At 33.7% G+C, this 22,016-nt stretch overlaps 1 protein-coding gene across 2 annotated transcripts in view; it reads right to left on the bottom strand.

The window, feature by feature from the left end:
• Positions 1 to 22,016, bottom strand: part of LOC132703288 (octopamine receptor beta-3R-like) — a 305,268-nt gene that overhangs the window by 196,600 nt on the left and 86,652 nt on the right. For both annotated transcript variants that reach the window (XM_060672445.1, XM_060672444.1), the window contains one exon: positions 3,736 to 3,807. The gene's annotated coding sequence lies outside the window, so the exon portion shown is untranslated. The remainder of the gene's footprint in view (positions 1 to 3,735; positions 3,808 to 22,016) is intronic.

Here is a 22,016-nt window from a genome sequence, read left to right on the forward strand (position 1 = left end):
AATATTTATTAATGCTGTTATTTTAACATGATACTAAAAAATAAATATCCCTTAAAAACTATTTTTTATAATTATTTCTGAAATTTGTGTCATTAAATTTTGTAAGACCTTAAAATCACTTACAAAATAATCGTTATTTACAAAGTTTAAAATATTTATTTTTTTAAAACATCAAGAACTTTGGTCATTGTCTGTTACTTTTAGGTAGTCCTTAATACGAATGAATCTATTGTCATTTCCAATTTGAAAAAATCTCTAAAAATACTTTTGGTATAGGAAAAACCCGTTTCATTTCTGCTTAGTAAAATCTATCCAGCAAAAAAGAATGATCAAAATTGAGCAATAAACAAACATTCTATAGGAGCAACGCTTAAGCGAACTTCATGGAAATTAGTATAGTTAGGTTTTATGTAGTGTTGAATAACAATTCATTGATACTTTATTCTTAAAGTAATCCGTAATATCCCTTCTCGATATTTGACATCAAAAATTTGTCCCAGTTGGCCATGACTTTAGGTTGATGAAATAAGAAACGTAATGTTTTAGTGCGTTTTAGAGAGATCTATTCAACAAAAAAAAATATCAAAATCAAAACGTAATCAAAGATTTTAAAACGATGTACAGCCTCAGGTAAGCGATATTTCAAACACCCTGTATTGAAACATTATAAAAATTGGTACAGTTGAGTTCTAAGAATTCCTGAATAAAAATTCATTTCCCATTTAATGTTTTTGAAATCCCTAATAGTAATTTCTCTTCTCTCTTTTTTGTTAAATAGTTCCAGCTGTTCATGGCTTTCAGTTGAAGCAATAAGCAAAACAAGGTTTTAGTGCATTTTTCGGAGATCTATACAACAACAAAAAATTATCAAAATCAATTCAAATTATTGGAATTCTAAAAATCAAATATGCGACGAATTATCTAGACAGTCTTATTTACTGTTTTTTGTAGCGGCAGTGGCGTCTCATCGCTGAAAATATCGAAACTCACTATTAAAATAAAAACAAAATATATTAAATCGCAAAATTTCATAGTCACGGAAACACGATCCTCCCAATAAATTAATTTTGGCAATCAAAGTAAAGTAACTTTTCGCTTTGTAAACGGACAAAAGAGATCTTTTACAAAACTGTTTATTCCTCACGATTAAATTACTCCGTTGCGAAACGAAATGTGCGTCGCACTCCAAAGACTATTTTCGTGCGAAATCTTTGAAGCCGCTTGTTACAAGTAATTAAAATTTACGGGCGATTAAACCCGACTTCTAGAAAGAAGAGCTAAATTATTTATGCTTGACGTTAAATTTTGTTTCTTTGTCCCCCGGCTTTAATTAATTTTTACCTTTTTTGCATTGGGGACTCTCAAATACATTTGGGCAAACATAGGTCTCGACAATCTAATCCTGAATTTTAGATGACGGGCATATTTTATTTATCAGAAAAAAAAGGTCCGGTCCTTTTATATCTTCCGAACCAGATTTAAATCAGCCGATTAAACGAGGTAAGGTTCAACATTATTTTCATAAAAGTTAAAAGAATTACATTTTTGTGTAAATCAAATACCAGCGTATAAAATTCTGATTGCCTTTAGGGGTTGATTTTCAATTTTGACTCTATGCTCAGTTCTATTATTCGAGAAGGAGCAACAACAATCGGCAATTCCTCTTCTTATCGTTGGGTACAAGACTGTGAGAAGAAAATTTTATTTTTGTCTCATGTGCATTTTCATACAATAAATAAACAGCTTTTTTGGCAAAATATTAATATTATATTAATATTCGGAATTGAATACTCCAAAATAAGAAATGAATAAGTGTTAGCAATGTACATAATAACGAAAAAAAGTTATTATCCCAGATAATTTTGTTCATTCTAATGGGCATATCGTCAACTCAATAACTTTTATCAAAATTTACGGCGAAATTACTTTGTCCTGTTATTTGATTTAATCAAGATGGCTTACAAATAATTTATTCCTTAAGTACGAGACTACGAAGCGCTTTAAATCGTCGACAAAATTTTCTCAAATTTTTTCTTTTAATATTTAAAAAATTAATAGATCTGAGGTGACCTAGCAAAATACTCCAACAAACGAAAGTTCTCAATTTCTCAACATTACGTTAGACAAAATGATGTAGATAAAATCCATCTTTTTCAGGTTACACACCTGAGTAGAAATATATCTAATTTGTTATATTAAGCGCTTTAAAGAAATAAAGAGACAATAGTCACTTGTGTTGTTGGCGAAATGCCAGCAAAACTTTACCTTGATCTAAAATAAACTAAAGTTGTATGGGTGAAGAAAGTAAAAACTTTGTCACACTTTGTCACACTTATAGAGAATTGGATGTTTGATAAAGTTAATTTGGTGAAAAAATCAGGATGCAGTATTTACAGATAATTTATAAAAAAAACTATAGAGGTGTACAAATATTACTAATACAAAAAAAATCGAATATTTTTAAAAATTCCTCAAATTTGTTAATAAATATAAGCAGACAAAACATTGGCGATTTTCTGAAACACCTGCTTGTTGTCACGATGCAAAATCGATTGTTTACTTTAGACGCGATATAGGTATCGTACCTTCGAACACGTCTTCTATAATTGTTTGAATCCCCAGGGCAAATATTTGTAGAAACGGAAATACTTTTTGAATTGATTTTTCTTTGGAGTCAGCAAAAAAAAGCGAATAAACTATTGAACAAGTTATAATTTTTATAGAGGGCGTATACTTATGAGGGAGGGTCATGAATGTTAGCATAACATTCAGAGAATATATCATCAATTTTCATTAAAAAAATTGTGGTGAGGTGAAGCAGGGGTTACCAAATATTACGAGAGAGAGAGAACATGCTGTGTTTAAATTTTCAAAAAATAACTCAGTTTCCTTGATTTAACTGAATTTTTTCAACGATTAAAGTTTTAGGAGTTTCTAACAACAGCGTTTATGAACCACGTCCATATTTCTGAAACTTAGGTCTTCGGCTTAATACTTAAGCCCTTGCGGTTAAAAGCTTCCGCATAAGAATTACAAGGGAGAGAAGCGTAAAATCAACATTTACTCAAAAATGCCCTTAAGCAAGGGCAGAAAGAGGGTAAAATACGAGAGGGACGTGCTTGATGACGCTTAACCGATGTGGTACTTTTTAAACAACCTTCGGTATTTATATTAAAACCGAAATTGAAGAAGGGTCTTTATAAGATGTTACGCGGATGAAGTAATTTTCTGCCGTTGTATACATAGCCACCGATTATTTATTTAATTCGTATACAAAAATAGATGTTGAAAGTCTTTTGACTCATTCTGAAATTTTTCAACCTTTTATAAATAACTGAATATATAGAGAAACGAAAAGTATACAAAAACATAACAAAACAGGCTGATAGATTAGGTAACAAGAATTGTATTCCCATCACATCATCACAAACATGTCTCAAGCTTGTTGATCGATTTACGATGACAAATCGGAAAAATCTAAAGCCTTGCCGAAGGTTATTTCTATAACAATATTTTCAACACACATAATACACAGCTACATCAATACGCTCTATTATTTTATCGGCAATACATCGTTGCAAAATAATTATCCGATTTTCGGCTTTAAGTGATACCTCCAGGTGGACGAATAATAAAGAATATTTACTATATCCAATAGAAAAAATATTCCTCAAGGTGTAATAGTCATTTGAGGAATTATGAAATTAATTTATTTTAAACCAAAGTAATACTCACCTTCAACCTACATTTAAGGTTCACACACTTGTCAACCTACATGGTACGACTTGCAGTCATTTGGCTGTTCCTCTGAAAAAAAAATAGTAGTTTTAATTAAATCAGCTGAGAATATAAAAAAACGTAGATCACTAAGGATAATTAGCAAAAAGAAATATATTTTTAATTAAAATGTCGCCATTTAGAGCACTGAAACAACAAAGCGCGAGTAACAATTTCAAAAGTCAATGGATTTTTTAATGCATTAGCTGCCTTCTAAAATATCCAATTAAACACCGATCTAGCTTGCGTGTGTGATTATACGACGTCAATTTGGGAAATATTTATTTACAACACTTGTTGCGTAATATACTATAACCTAACGTTTCATAAAATAATATTCTATAAAACATATTATGTTCAACAGTGAATGAAAGATAAATATGTTTTTCTACTGAGTATTGTCATTTCCAGCTAATAAGTTTCTACATGTTCTTCCCATTTAATTTATTCCAGATCATAATAAAGTCTGCTGTAATAATTCTTCTAAGCAAAATAAATAAGAACTAAAAGTTCAGATTTTCGCGAAATTATATATTGTGTCGTGACAATTGGTTCGACAATACCGTGTCTTTATCAAATGTCAAATGTGAATCAAACGGTGTGTCGAAACAAGTGTCATGTCAAAATATATAATTTCTTGAAAATCTATACTTTTAGTTCATATTTATTTTGATAAATGGATTTTCATCAAGTAAAAGCCACCTCAGTTCAATTCTTCCAAGCGTTTTCTTCAGAAAGCCAGATACATATTTTAACTCGACTATGTTGTTGTTTTCCTGAATTTGGAATTAAATATTGTTCGCTATCAGCTGCTGATGTGATGCCGAATTACGTAATGTAAAAGAGCATATGCAAAGGACGTCAGAAAAAAAAATATATCAAAACTTGTAAGTAGTTTCCAAAAATTAAAAATATTAAAATAAAAACTTCACTATGTCAACGTACCTCAAGAAAGTTTTTATTCTTTGATATCAAAATACGCAACGATTACCGCAAAATATAAATTCGAATATGTTCGTAGTCTTGCTTAATGCTTCCGACTTTGAACTAATGCAGTTTGTTTAAGCATGCCATACAGGATGCGCTCGCAATCGCTAATGTATTTACACTGCTTTGAAGTTTCCGCAAAGGGACTCGTTTTACGCGTTTGAAGAACTTCGTCTGAAAGGATCGGTGAAGCACCGACAAGTTTATTCGATAATTACTGCCCGCATACTAAGCAGAAACTTGGGTTACATTACAAGGACTGGTTAACCGTTTACATTTAGTGACCGCGATCTACCTCCCTCCTGGGTACCTTGAGAACCATTCAAGATACATATTGGGATTGAAAACTTGTCGATAGCGATGAAAAATATTATTTTTACATAAAATTCATAGACACAATTTTATTTTACTAAACGTTTTTTGAGTTAATGTGGATAACACCGACATAAAATGACTTTACTTTTATTTTATAAAAGCAATTATAACAGCGATTCCAGTCATATCATTGGAAGAAAAAGCTTAACTTAAAAAAAAGTAAATCAAATCATCGTGCACAACCTTTTATTTTAATCAAGCTGTTACATTCAAGTTTTAGAATTACGCAAATATTAGATGCTTAGACGCGTTAGTGGTTACGAACCCGGGTCACGCCGGTATCCGGGGCAATGAGGCAGCGGACGCCTTAGCCAGAGAGGGCTCCTCGCATAGGCATATAGGGCCAGAGCCCCGCTTGGGGATCGCCCCGTGTGTGAGGCGGGGAGCTCTCGAAGCCTGGGCGAGAGACCGGGCCGCGGGGGCTGGAGAGTGGCTCCGGGAATGAGGCAGGCGAGGCTTATGATGGATGGGCCCGCCCTCCCTCGGACCAGGGAGCTGCTTAGACTGACCAGAAGGGAGTGTAGATCACTAACAGGGGTCTACACAGGACATTGCAGGCTTAGGAAGCATCTTTACTTGTTGGGCATTGGAGACGACCTGGAGTGTAGGTGGTGCATGGAAGGGGAGGAGACCCCGTATCATCTGCTCACCGAGTGCCCTGCCTTGACATGGGCAAGATTGGGAGTATTTGGAACGGCCCTGATCGATCCGGACTCAGTGCACGGTATTGGGCTAAAGGAGTTGCTGACCTTCTATAGAAGGGGCGGCATTCTGGACGCCCTCTAGAGCGGCTTGGGGGCACAACGGGCCCATCTGGTGGCCTAAGTGCTTGGCGCCCCCCTTTAATACCAATACCAATACAAATAGTGGTTACGAAATACCAAGTTCTTATTTCATAGCTGGAGGACAAAAATCCTATCCCGCTAATGGTGATAAATAGGTATAAGTAAATTAATTAAAGTATCGATTTGATGTGATAAACTAACCAAAACTAAGAGAACAACACTACCTTACAAAATTTTACTTTTTAATTCGTAATTTGAATACCATAGCTGGCTGAAACAATAGTTTGTCACGCCTTTCTCAATACTCTACAACTCCTATCAGTTTGAAACGCTCTGTATATAACACAGCAATTAAAACCGTTCTCCTGAAAAGAGATCATGTTTAATTCAAAAAATGTGAAAAACTCTATATATTTCCATTCCCAGGTCAAAGCTCAGACAGTTTTATAATAATAACGTGAACGTATTTATCCATTTATTTACTATCAAACCAAAAAACACTGACAGAGATCCCCGACATTTCTTAACGAGCCATTTTCTTGTAACCGTTTTTTTTTCGCTTAATTTTTTTTAATACCGATCCATCAAAACGCCTCCCCATTAAAGATGTTATTACAAATCTGACACGTAATTTTCTTTTGACGCCACAGCATGACGAATTCAGTAACTTGAAACATTAATCTTTCTCCGAACGTTCCGCCGAGGATCCTTTCATAAAATGACAAAGCCAATAAGAAAGTCATCATCACATTCAGGGCATTTACGACTCCATCCACCCATTCCGCTCCCGCCTTTAATAAAGCAATATTCAGTGTGATATGCCACAAAAGATACGGAGAGAAAATATCGACATTTTCGTTTATGTGCTGCTCGAGGGCCATTGTACAGTTCAGACAATGCCTTTAAGTGTCTGAATGTATTATAATTTTACGTTGGCCTATCATGTAAATAGATTCAGCGAGGTATATGATTCAACAAGGTATTCAAAAATCCATATTTTTTACATCGAGGACGACAAGACGTGAAGCGACGATACCAACTTGAATTTCTTTCAACAAAAAATAGGTCTGGCAAAGGCCGGACTGGTATATTACAAAATGCAATAGATGCAGACAGATATTAACAAAACAATTCGAAAATTGTTCAAAAATCCCAAGTCGGACATAATACGGGTCGCTTGTCCTTAGGACTCGTTTCAGAACAATCCGATCAATAAGTGGATGACTGTTTTATGGCAGGATTAGAAACCCCGTTTAACAAACGGGCATAAGCAAATGCGCTTGATATGGTGTCAGGAAAAGAATCAGTTCCGCTTTTGCTGATGGTGGACGTGGAAAATGAGATCAATGATAAAATATATCGGTATGATGTGCATAATTAGAAATAAGTGTCTTTCGTACTCTTAACAAGAAAATATGCACAGCTACAAGCTACTTTTCTACGCAACTCTCGTAGCAATTCTTCCATGATCTCCAAAATTGCAAGTTACAACATTACGATTGTGCAGCTTTTCCCAATATATTTTTCTTGGAGATTTTTGAGATATATATATATATATATATATATATATATATATATATATATATATATATATATATATATATATATATATATATATATATATATATATATATATATATATATATATATATATATATATATATTTATAGTCCTGAAGTATGCGTTTACGTCCACGACAAACCACTTGCTAGTACTGTAATTTAACTGTTACTTTAAATGTGTTTATAAAAAAGTCTGGTCTATTCTGCATTTAGTTTCGCGATTTCACAATCCGAGAAACAAAATGTGCTCTCGAATCGGCATGCCGCAAACTGCTAGCTAACAGGTGACGTCAGCTGTCAGCTAGGCAGATTACGTTTTCAACATCTTCATATGACGGTTCCGAAAACTTGGTGACCTATTAGAAGTATATGGAGAATGGTAAATGGTAGTATTTAAAAATTGGAGGCTCTATTTTTAAAATATGTGTCACATTGCGGCGTTACCATATCTACTCACACACTAATTGCATTTCTAAATGGAATGTTCTGTATATTATTAAATTTTGGTTAGTTTTAAAAATGGGAGGCTAGTCACATTATGACATAAGATTCAAGTTATCGCTTACAGGGTGCTTACAAAATTAAGCATATTTTTGAAAACATGTAAAGATAAATAAGACGTGAATTGCAATAAAAATAATATTTAGAAATGTTTTAAATTTAAAACGAAAAAGCAGATTCGTGCACTTTAAAGGCATTTAACAAAAGAAATATTTCATTGATTAATTTATATTCAAACAACGATTTGTTAAAATATTTTATTTTCACGGTCGGTGTAATAAGGTTGCGACAACAACGTGCAGTAAATTCAATTGCAAATTGGCTCTCGGTGAATGAAAACAAGTTCAGGAGAATAACGATAAGCTATAAAAACTAAAAGACTACAGATTTGAATCATATGCTAATGCGTCAATACACAGCATGACTGTGTGCTATAAACAATATTGTAACTAAATACACGCCAATAGAGCGAATTTTAAAGTCAAATAACATGCGCAATTATAAGTTAATTACAATACAATTTCTTCAACTCAACGTCCCAACCCTAAAGTGACAATTTCAGGACCTTTGGTCAGAGCATAGTTGACTATTTTAGATGGAAACAATTATTTATATATACAAAGCTGTTGTCAAAAATCACGTAAAATCTATAAAATTTCATGACCGCCGCCGGGAAAGGGTCCGAAATATATACGCAATATGGGAATCGATTTTAAGCTGCGAACGCTGCTAAAAACATATTACATATCTCATAGGGTTAATATTTTACCTTCATAAATCTATGACAGCTATACCCCTATAAATTACGGAAAGGGTAAAATATGCAGTAGGAACGCAAGAGCTTTGCAAGATATTGGGAAATTTAAGCTTGAAATTGGTCGCAAAATGCCAGCATTGATTGTCATTTAATCCTAGCTTTTATTAAAGTATATTTTCAACAATTTATTAATAATTACAAATTTTATATAATCTATTTACGCTTAAAGATTAATAAATACCTTAAAAGGCAACGATGACGCAACATTGCTTATTGTACTTGAAAGACTTTAAATTGGACCTTACAAATATTAGAGAGTTCCAGCCTCAAGGTTTCACAGACGATAAGAACACAATACAATATCCACATTTCAAAGAAATTAACAAAAAATAATTTTTTCGGTTGTCAACCCTAAAATAGTCAATTTTTTAAAGAAACTTCTTGTTGAACTAGCTGACGTTTCACCAATCATCCTGTTGGCTTCTTCAGAGCTTAACTGAGACTGGTTAAGGTTAATTTAAAGCACTGAGGGTATTTTGACGTTTGTCAGTTTTGATGATGACGTCATACGTCACTCAGTGAATGCTGTTTCAGTGTCATTTACCAAACTTGTTGCATAATAGACAAAATTGCCTTTTGAGAACAGTCAACAAATTTTATTTACCCGGTTTGAGCATCAAACAATTTAGTTATATAAAGCTCATATCATCCTGTGATATTACAATTTGGCACATTTTCACAAAAATTTTCGTTGGGGTTAATAAATCACGAAAGTTGAACCCGTTATCCTCTATGGACCCCGACCTTTTTTGATTATCGGCTTTTAGTTGCTGTTTTTTTTTAATTCGAGGTTGTGGTGATCAATTACCTAGTCGTCGTAAAAAGTTTGCTATAAAGTTAGCCGCATTCGACAGTCAATTCGAATACGGCAAATAAAATAAAATATTCAAAGCTCTTCTGATATTGAACTCATTTTTTCCCACTCTGGGAGAGATACGGCTGCACACATAGTCCCACTTCAAGACGACTTCGCTTGTCAATATTTGAGATCTCTTAAATTCGAATTTAAAAACATTGAAAACTGCGAGCTACCCGTCGCGTCGCGTGGTTTATGTAGGTGTCGAATAAATCAAGGAAAGCGCTGAAGATATACGAAAAATCTCGCCGGGTTTTCGTAGAGACCGTGACAGGTGATCTGCAAAATATAAAATTCTGAACGGTTTAGGATCGCTATGTTGTAAGATTACGGAAATCAATCTTACCAGGATTGCTTAGGACATTTTGACACGTTATAATATATTTAAATAGCGAATCCAAGACGGGTAAACATTATTATTCCGTTATCAGAATCGTATATTTATTCGTTAAAACTTGATACATTAAACCGACTGTTATTAATTATGCAACACCCTAATGGAAACAACTCTTGATTATAATTACGTTTATTAAAATGAATTAATATCAAATCAATATAGCATGCAGGCCAAGCAAAAGCTAGACTGAGTAAAGAAAGAAAAAAACAAAACAGCGAAAACATAGTAAAATTGTTGGAATAAATTTACAAAAATTAAAAAGTGTGTAAAAAGATATAAAAGAAATATATATAACAAAGTAGTAAAGAAAATGTGTTGTTTAAGCTTTTGTATAAAAGTTCTTAATAAGATTGGAGAAGAAGTTTATTGCATGCTTCGATAGCATTATACTTAAAGCAGCGTTTAAATTGAACTAAATTATGAAAAAATGTGTTTCTTGTGAAGATACTGATTCACCAATAATAACTGAAAATTTAAAATTAATTTATAACTAATAGGCTTGACTGTAGACAAAAACAAGTTAGAGAGATTGTAACCTTATATCTGAAGCAGTATTTAAATTCAGTTGAATTATGCTTCTGATTGGTTAACACTTTCTTTTCTTATGGCGAATATCTTAATGAATACCCGAGCTGAGAGTAAAAATTATGTTATTGGTTTAACCCAACTCGACTGAAAATTTAAAATTACAAAAATTGATATGTTATGGGGGATTTCCATATTTCTAGCAGATGTACCCAGCGATATTTCGTGGGCTTTACAGGGTACTTTTTTGAATATTTTTTAGTTAAGACGCACTTTTTCTAAGACGTCTAGTTGTCGAGAAATCACTTAATGTGGCTGTTTTCTTATGATATCCTAAATATTTCATTTAATTTTCCACGAACAATTGAAATGGCATAGCATCTCGACCATCGAAATTATGGTGTCATCTTTCGAGTTGATTGTTTGTCAACGCTTGCCACAAATAATAGACTTTTAGGTACAAAATCACTTCGTAGATCAAAAACTACCACTCTATCCAAATAAAGAATTATCGAATTTGGTCGACCCTGTTCATTGTTGCAATCTGATTCTGTTTATTCTGCTACGAGCGGGTTAAATGAGTTCTTCTAAATAAAAAAGATAGACAATGTCTAAAAAAAATGTGTTCTATTTATGGAGAGTTTTAGTCAATCTGAGTGTAGTGTTTTAGCATATTTTATTACTTTTCTCACCTTTTTTTTAGTATTACAGTTGAATAGGTTAAAAAAAACATATTTTTGACGACAATTTTGATGTTTTACATACAGCCACAAAAAGTAGAAATTTATTGGAAGCCATGTAGATTAACAAAATGAAACATTCAAGTTCTAAAACATTCTAACTATCAATTATATTTAAATACCTCTCCTTTAATGAACTTAAATTCTCACAATAATATTAATTAAGGTCTTATGGTCATTTTTCGGTATATATAGTAGCAGGTAGTTTGTAAATATTATATTTGACATGTAAAAATATATAATTTCGTGAAAATCTGAACTTTTAATTCTTATTTATTTTGATAAATGGATATTCATCAAGTAAAAGCCACCTCAGTTCAACGAATAGTGTTTGTTTTATTGGAAAACCATCTGAATCAATTTAGGGTAATACAAATATTTCCCGGATCGGAATTCATTGTTTCAACACTGTATAAAAAAAACTTTAGAATTTTACGACAGGACTCTTATTCTCTTTGCTTTTATAACTAACGAGAAGAACGCGGAGTTTCCCTTACATTACGAAAATAATTCGTTTGAATTCTGCAAAGTTAATTCATTTTAATTATGTAAATTTACCGCCTAGACAACTGTTTCAAGCTGCAATTTTAAACGAAACACGTTTTATGAGACCATTAAGTAGAAATAGGGCGCAAACAATTTATCTTGTACATTTTTAATGAATTTTTATTGCCAACTATTCGTTTCCTTCTTTAAAACGCTCCTGTTCGGTCATACACAAATTTTTGCTTAGAGCTGTAAAGTAGTTAAAGTATTTGAACAAATAACGGAAAGGAGACTCACAAAAAAAAACTAAAAGATACCCTAGAAGACAAGCAATCTTTATAATAAGACAGATCACTGAAAAATCTATAAGAGAAGGAAAAAGTGCACATCTCTGCTTTATTGAGTTAGAAAAAGCTTTTAATAAGATCCAAAGAAAGAAAATATGGAGTAGTTTGAGAGATAGAAAAGATTTTCTAATCAGAGGAGTTCACAGTCTGTATACCAAAACAACAAATTACATAAGAACAAAACGATAAATATCCAACAAGTTCGAAACAATGAACAATGGACGACGAAATAAAATAAAGAATAACACAAGAAAGAAAATTATTATTATTATGGTTTTTAGATTTCTGTTTGGGTGGTCCGACGCAATATAACAATTTTAGTTTTGGTTATTTTAGTGCTAAGTATCATTAAACTGCAAATCCAGTCCAATAACGATTTTAAAAGTGGTAATTTTAGATTACCACGAGGAGAGAGAGTAATAAGTATATAAGTAAAATTAATCGTCACATTGGTAGTAATTTTTTTTCATGCTTCGTTAATTTTGCTCCAGTGTAACAAACGGGAATGGGCACTTTTTTACATAACAGTAGGGGAACGAAAATAGACGATTTAATCCCCGAAAAACGAGCTTTGATACCATTATACGCTACGCCGTTATTTATGACACAGATTTATTTCTTCCACCGTCAACATTTTTTTTTTGATAACCGCTTTGAATGGGGAGAACGGATATCCTTATATCAAGATTTAGTGCAAATTGTAAAAATTAATGGACCATTATTCAGAACGTACATGAGCCATAAAATCGGACTTGTGTTTAAGCAATTTATATACCAATTAAAAAGCGTTCGGTTCACAAAGATCCACTCCTGGAATATCAATACTTCTGAACATTCTGTTTTGAAATGAAATCCGCTGATATAACCGGTTTTAAATTGATTTCGGATTTAGCGGGACAGGATATCGCATGTAGGATAAAATATTACTTGATGAGGCTCAGAGCTTCGGTTTGGATAGGAGCCGATATATTTTATATGACGAACACAAGACACAATTTATTCTAGGGGATTACTATCTCGACTTTAGTGAACCTTGTGGCCATCGCAGCAAATCTTTCAGATTTCTAGATTTGGTGAAGATAGTAGGTGGGATTCGATACATTACATATTTTTCTAAAAAATTTGATGTTTTTTTGAATTGATATTATCTTTAAGACATCCTCTATAATGATGCGAAACAAAACTATAGAGTGTCACCACCAAAGTCCGAATCTTGTGCATTAATTTATTTAAATATTTATTATTTTTTTACTGTATTTTTCAAGTCAGTTCTCTAAATTGTCATAAAACCAACTGAGTCGGTTTTAAAATGCTTAAGCCACTTTGATTTTACATCACATACGATTTCAATAGATGTATTTAAAAAAACAGTTATGTAAGTAGCTTGATTCGTATGTCTTTAAATTTTGATATAGTCAAAAGAAGTTGGGTTAGAAAAAAAATGAAAAAAATCAGGTTTATCAGTTTGTTCTAAGCCTGCAAATTTGTAGAAAACTGAAAGAGACAACAACTTATACCAATAAAGTTTTACGATATTTTGATAGGTAAACTCAGATATTTAAAAACTTTAAAGCTAAATATTTGTCGACACTATTTTATTCTATTAAAGATAGTGATTGTGCATAGTACAATATTTTGAAAAGAAAAAATCATTAGTACAATATTTTCACCAGTATGCGTGCAACAAAAAATATTTTGTTTTCAAATCATAAATTCGGATTGATATGTTTTTTTACAATTTAACACGCTCCGTCAGTTTTTCATCGATAATCTAAATTTCATTGAAATTTTTCATTACTTTAAATAGAATTTACAGTTACAAAAATCTTACGCATTCGCTGAACTTTGCAAAAATTTCCAAACATTACTTTTTTTTTCCTTAGTCCCTTTTGTACTTTAGAAAATATTGGTTTTAAGCGTATATCGGTTACATGGTACTCCTCCAATAAGCGATTTAATAAAAATGGGATCTCCAATATTAATTTTCTGATATAACCCACGCTCTGTTTCTATAATAACTCCGCGCCCAGAGTATACTCCTGCTTAACATTGTGCTAAGACTGACTGCGATTTGTTTGTGCAAACAAGTTATAAAACGAGGAATAAGAGTATTCCTACAGGAAAGTTAAAAAAGTATAGACTACATTACTGACCTCGTTAACATATAAAGCGCAAAACAATTTGACTTTCCAAATAATGCTCTATTTACTTGAATTGAGCAAAAACAATTTTGGTCGAAAAATTAAAGCCCAGTTTTGACGCTAAGAAGTTATCTTACTAAATTCCCTTTACTAAATCGTTCGGAAAAAAATATTAAAAAAACAGTGTTTGATGAGTTTATTGCTGTGTCTTGCTGATTTTCGTATACCTGGATATTGTTGAGCAAATGTTTTTAATAAAATTTTCAATGACAGTAAGTAGTAGGTGCCATTTTTGTAGTGCTGGAATGCATTTTTTTATGATCCGCCATCATCTTTGTTGCAGAGAAAAAACTTATTATTGCAATTATTTCAAAATCCACAACTTTTTGAAATAGGAATATCATACAAACTGACCCTTGACCCTTGATACCATAAAACTAACCAAAACTATATATATATATATATATATATATATATATATATATATATATATATATATATAATACGATCGGGCGAAATTAACAACGCGACAATTCGGGGGCCGGAGCCACCTCCCCTCCCGCACAAGCAGCACCGTTACCATCTCCGGCGCAGTACAGTTCATAATATTTCAGCATACCATCTTTCCGATACAGAAGTCAGCGTACTGAATATAGGATTTAACTATGCAATAGCTCCAAAAAATTACCAGTCGAAGAGATCGTTTCCAACGTCGAAGCAAGTCTTTCCACCGTAGACGAACAAGATGCGGAGTTAATTAGGCAAGATGTCGCCAGAGTCTTAAGACAGTCAAAACCACCGCAACCAAACTTAAGCAGTGAAGAAATGCAAGCCTTAAGGAATCTAAACAAAAACGAAAATATTCTAATAATGCCAGCAGACAAAGGAAATGCCACTATCGTCATGAATACGTCGGATTATAATGCAATATACAAACTAGTCACCAGAGATCCCACGACATATTTGGAAAAAACAACTAAGTCCAAAATTCTCGATTCATCAATAAACGAGGATACAAAGAAGAAACTTATTCCGAGGGAAAAATCGAGTCGTTGCCCAAAATTCTACGGGCTCCCAAAGATCCATAAGGACGGGGTTCCCCTGCGTCCAATCGTAAGCGCCTTTAACTCACCATTATGCAAGCTGGAAAAACATCTGGCCAGTGCAGTTCAGCCTATAGTGGAAAAGGCAGATTCATATGTTAAAAACTCAGAACATTTCACTCAGATTTTAGGTTCTCTCAGGATGGACAAGGACGACATTATGGCAAGTTTCGATGTCAAATCCCTCTACCCGAGCATTTCAGTAGAAGAGACACTCTTGCTTATAGAGGAAAACAAAGATCTTCCGCCGTACATAATGGATCTGTCAAGACATTGCCTGAAAAACGCTTACTTTATGTACAACGGGAAAATTTACCGACAAGTAGATGGAGCAGCAATGCGATCATCTCTCTCACCTGTGATTGCCAACCTCTTCATGATTTACTTCGAAAAGAAAGCAATAGAGAAGGCAAAACTATGGACAAGATACGTAGATGACGTATTTGTTGTATGGCCTTTTGGCAAGGAAGAGCTATTGAAATTCCTAGATCATCTGAATGCCATTCACCCAAGGATTCAATTTACAATAGAACTTGAAGAGGATAACAGTCTGCCCTTTTTAGATGTGCACATCACAAGGACCGAAGATGGACACTTGGAACACACTGTCTATAGAAAACCAACACACATTAATAGATATCTGAACGCTAAATCTCATCACCACCCATCACAGATACAGGCAGTGGTAAATACATTAATTGCTCGGTCCTTCAGGCTCACAAACGAGAGGAGCAGAGATGAAGAACTAAAGAAAATTAGTACCTGTCTTCGACAAAACGGATACCAAAGGCGCATCATCAGCAAGGCAATCAGTAAACAGCAGCAGCCGCAGCAGAGAGTGCAGGACGAGACCCAACAAAGATCGATCGCTGTCCTGCCGTACGTTAAGGGGATTACTGACAAAATCGGCCGAGTATTACGGAAACACGACATATCAACGGCATGCAAGCCTGATCATACCATCGGAGCAATACTAAGAAACCCAAAACAAAAAATTACTCTGGAAATGTGGGCCAGACCAACAGAAGGATTTCAGTCAGGCTCGAGGAACATCGTTTAGCCATAAGAAACAAAAAAACAACATCTGCTTTGTTTCAGCACCAACATCAGACAGGCCATAAAATTGATTTCGGTACTTGCAGACAAATAGCTAATATTCCTGATTTTAGGACTGGGATTATACGAGAGGCCATTGAGCTAGAAAAGTCCGGACACCTGAATAAGAGAGACGACACTCTGCATTTATCCAATACGTGGAGAACGATAATCAAACAGAAGAGCGATACGCAGCAGCCAACGGGGACATCGCAACTACGACCGGGCGAAATTAACAACGCGACAATTCGGGGGGCGGAGCCACCTCCCCTCCCGCACAAGCAGCACCGTTACCATCTCCGGAGCAGGGTATAAATACCGCACGCACCGCCGATAACCTCTCAGTGTTCGAAGTATTTTCGGAGCGCGAGCTTTGAAGATGCCAAGTGAGATTTTGGCGAAACGTCTGCAGGATTCCAGTCGGAGTTCAACAAGCGAACGCATGATATCCCGGAATATAGTGTCATCACATTTTTGCATCCGTGAAGACAAATTTCAAAATGCATTAATATTCAAAGAAATAAAAAATAAAAATAAAAAAGTTGTTGTTTGTCCATACATAAAAATTTAGTATTTTAAAGGTTTTTTTATATTGTTTTGATAAGGTGTCATTCCATAATAAACTAGGCACGACGAAAAGAGCCAAAATTTTCAAGTCCGGAACCCTGAAAAAATGGTGCTTGCTATATAAAATTTAATACTGAAAGAAAAAAAATTGGCACTCTCTTTTTTCGCTTCACATGGTTTACATGAAATTATGAAAATTTTCATTTACATTTTTCTTTCTAATTATGTAAAAGGTAAATCTTTTTTTTTATTATAAGCGTGTTCCAAAGTATAATAGAGGTCTCTCCGAAGACGGCGTCTATTTAACCTCAAAATGCTGTCGAGCTGAGCGTCTTGAGTGTGACAACTCTATTTTCTAAGGAAAATGTGATTTTCTCAGACTCCGGGAAGCAAACATTTAGCAATTGAATTGACATATAATAGGCGAAGTAATATTAAATTTGCAAATGCAATTAAAATAAATTTACATCAACTTCTTTTTTTTTTTCAGTTACATTAATGGCCTGGCGAACTTGGTCAGACTAGTGCGTAAAAGATTGACATTTCAGGTCAGTAAATATTTTACGTTATGTTATTTATAACGCATAACAGAAATACTTAAATTACCGTTTTTACAAAACTTCTGGCTTCCTCCTGCGTCGGTTTTTGCTGAGTCGAAATTGCTGACGTTTCGCTAATCATCCTGTTAGCTTCTTCAGAGCTTGACTGAAACTGGCTCGTATTTTACTCTATACCTGCTTTGGGGCGCTAATGAAGGGCATAAACACCGTCTCGGATGACTGGTTCCCAAATTGGTGACAGGTTGAGAACCGAGTCGCGATTAAGATTATTAGGTTGTTTATAGATTTCTATAGACTCTGGGATTTTTCGTGGATAGAAGAATTGATTACATGCAAAAATGTTAGTTTCATGGAATAAAATTTTAAGTCCGGTTTCGTGGTCGTGTTCGGCAACAGCTGATGACTTTATTTGTCTTAGCCGTAAGGCTCTTTCGCGTTCTTTGAGCCTAGTTGATATTTTTCGTTCGGTTTCTCCAATATATTCTTTGTCGCATATGCATGGTCTGCTGTAAACTCCTGGCATCTCAAATGGAATTTTATCTTTGACGTACCGAAGATGTTGAGATTTGTGGACAAGTGGCAAATCTGGTTTTGGGGTTATATTTCTTTAGAACTTTTGATATGTAGTGATTTTTTGAATATAAGAAAGGACTACAGTGGCAAGTGTAGGATTGTTTTTGGCCTCATTGCTATTGGAAGGTTCTGGTGAAGTGAATTTTTTGATCGAACTCTTAATATCTTTAATGTGGAAATTATTAGAGAGAAGAGCAGACGTAAGGTGTCTTAATTGTGGGTTCAGTGACTCGGGCTGAGATAGTTTTACGGCTCTGTAAACAAGAGAGTTGATAAACGATAATTTTTGGGTCGGATGGTGATGTGACCATGCATTAAGGTGTAGGTCTGTATGCCTAGATTTTCTGTTAACACAATGACCCAATGTTAGGTCTGATTTTCTATTGATAAGAATATCTAAGAATGGAAGGTTATTATTAGTTTCCAACTCAATGGTAAACGAAAAATCCGAGACTCTCTAGTTTATGCCCCCCGCCCCCTCATTTAGCTCTGTCCCCCTCAAACAATATAAAAGCTGGTACAGAGTAAAATGAGAGCCAGTTTCAGCAAAAACTTACGCAGGATGAATCCAGAATTTTTGTAAAAAGTATTACAGTAGTCTGTGGAAGTTTCTTTGAAAAAAAAACTGTTTTATGTTTTATAGAGCGAAATTTTGTCCTTTTATTGTTCTTCATATGTATATACATTAAAACCTACAAGGCATTGTAGAATAAGGAGCGTATACGTAAATCTTTATTTAATTTAATTAATGCATTTTGTTTTAAATTCACTCTAAAATGAATCGGGATTTAATATATAACTTTCATTTTAAGAGACGGCAGTAGAGTGAATATTTATCCCATAATATTTGGTTCACAATTTGTTATTGCTAAACAAATTGCAAAACCTACAACAAAAAAGTGATTGCACATAGTTGCTATAATTTAATATATATAATCTTTTGAGAACACATGTCATTTGAAGACAGAAGGTTCTCGAATTGTCTTGCTTAAATTTTATGCGAAACTCGCGGGTTTAAACTAAAATGACTCCCTACAACCTTTTGGCTGCTTAAGAGCATTTGCAAAAGGCTCTGTAACAGTGCAACTTATTATTCGTCTTTTTAAAAATAAGTGAAATTAAGTTTTTAAGTAACTTTTTAGATGAAATACAAAAATGGCAAAAGTTTTTATGCAAAGTGTACGCTTATATATTTGAAAGGAATATAATGTTCCCACTTCGCCAATGTAGCAAACATTATATTTTGAAGTCGAATAATAAAACAAAATCAATAATGGCCGTGGTTATTATAACTCTTTGAATTTCAGTATTTTAGGTTGAATTTGAATTTATCTTATACACTGAACAAATTCGATGAAACATTATGTCATTAAATGAATAGTTACTTTACTTGCTGTAGTTATTAATATTAAAATTATTTTTTTAATTCTTTGAACTTTGCTTATATTTTTCTCAAAATTTTCAAATAAATACTAAATTTTTTTGTTCAATGACTTATTTTCGGTTGTAATAGCTATTGATAGATATCAAACTGATATAAAAGTCTGATATATAAATGATGTAAATGTTTTCGTACCTTTTGGTGCGTAGGTATTTTAGCCCCCGCGACGAATAATTTTTCGACATACATCTCTTCGAATTTTTATATGGACCACCCTGTACATCATTAGTAATACATCAAAAATCTGTCCATAAAGATTTAAATCATTTTCTTTATTTCAATGTTTCTACAAAAAAAAAGACCGCAGCGCTTTCCGAAAGCTTTAATTCTGAGAAGCCGATATGGTCGAAATAGTTAATAAATCTGACGTTTTAGTAACGTCATCATCAGTGGTCGAGGAAAATTCCGCGTGGGCGCTTCCTCGTTTCAAAGTTATCAAATATAGGGAATGCACAACAGCTGTTGCCAACGTTTAAAAATGTATCGTACTAGATGCGTTAGACGTCGCCCATTAACGACCGTTTAACCAAACTTATAACCAACGTAAAATTTTAATCTTAATATTTATCTGGGAGGGTTTGGGCGAGCAGCTTTATAAACCTAGCCGCCGTGGTGAAACGGTTAAGTTTAATATATTAGTCAATAAATTGCGCAATGAGCTTAGATAAAGAGTTTACACTAAATGTGCTGCAATTTATAACGGCGAAATGGCTCGTGCCCAAACTTCGCGCGAAAGCAATTATGAAGACTACCAAGTGCAAAGTTAATTATGGCAGGAATAGGGATCGCTTGGTTATTAAATTCTTTATTGCTTTCGTTATCGGAAAGCTCGAAATTAAAGTAATGCGAAATAAAAGACTCGATTAAAATTAGTTTTCCACGGTTTTTAGACGAATTATAAAATATTTGCTTTCCGAATGGAATTTCATTTGCTTTATTAGTATAAGCCATTTTGCCTCCAGTCATTTTCAATTTCAATTTAATTTTTTTAAATATCTCGTTCTCCTAAATTTGCTAAGTGTAGCTTCAGTAGAAGTTGTTGGCGTTATATCGGCCATATTTGTTCTTTCTTCAGGTGACATAATTTGGGAAATCATTTGTAAAAGAAGTCACAGCCAAACGCCTAATCGAAGTTGCACTAAAAGCAACTAACGAACTAACCAAAACTAACAAAAATATTGGTAAGGTTTGAAACGTTTTTTATAAATTGATTGATTCTAAAAATGTTTTCTCCAATTTCCAACCTTCCCTTAACATTATGAAATTGAGAAAAAGTTGTTTTACCCAAAATGATGGCATGTTGAGAATCCTCAAATTTGAACAAACGAAAATGCTCAAACATTTAAAATGGCTAATGGAGAAAAATAAAATGTAAAATTGAGAAACAAAAATAATTTGAGTTAAATTACTTAGTTACACAACAAGTTTGAAAATCGCCACTTTACTCAAGAGCGGAGCAGAGGGAATGTTTAATAAATGAATATTTTAGGAAGTTTAGCAACGTGGAGTATTTCTTTGATTATTTATTTTTTAGTATATTTTTGAAAACTGCACGAATGGTGACGTGGCCGCAGAACCAAAAAAAAAACTATGTGAAGCCCAAAACGTCTCGCTACAGTGTTTAATAAAGCTGACGTTTTAAACCGATGTTTGAGCACACTGGATCAGTACATATTTGCGTATTTTGAAGTATCGAGTAGAAAAACATTTCAATAAAGTTTTACAAGCAGTACTGACGAACACATTTACAAAACACAGATTAGTCGTATATCGTTCATATAAATATATAAATTAATGTTATGTCATGCACTTGAATTTTTTTAAAAGTTCTAAAATCCCACATTCTTTATGGTTTCTCAAAATTATTACAGAGATTCAAAAAAGTGTTTTTCTTCTCCCGTCTGTAAAATACGCACCGATCTAGCGTGCGGCAAGCGTCATTTTACCACGTCAGTTTCGTTTCCCACGGATCCGAGCCACTTCGGACATTTCCGCGATTTTAGCGCACGGGTTTGGGAGCAATCGGGTGTTTTCGGAGATATTTCCCACGCCTTGAATTCTGACGGTCATGTCAGTGAATGTACACAGAAAAATATTATGTAATATATCAGACAATTCAAATACTACGTTCTATAAGGTACAATTAAAATCTGGTGGACTAGTCGGTAAGTAAAGCGACATTTCCCACAGCAATTTTACATACCCTTTGCATGAACTTTAGTGGTTTTTACAGTTTTTATATATAACAAACAAAACAAAATTGAAGGTTAGGTCCTGCTTTTTCTTGCTTTTGCGATCTTAAAAATGTAATCCTCTTAAATGCTTTATCGTTGGATGATTTTTCTCCCAATTACAGTCTTTTTCTTTAAATAAACAACTTA

The sequence above is a fragment of the Cylas formicarius genome, unplaced genomic scaffold, assembly GCF_029955315.1.
Source record: "Cylas formicarius isolate icCylForm1 unplaced genomic scaffold, icCylForm1.1 PGA_scaffold_6__28_contigs__length_40554024, whole genome shotgun sequence".
NCBI classification, from domain to species: domain Eukaryota; kingdom Metazoa; phylum Arthropoda; class Insecta; order Coleoptera; family Brentidae; genus Cylas; species Cylas formicarius.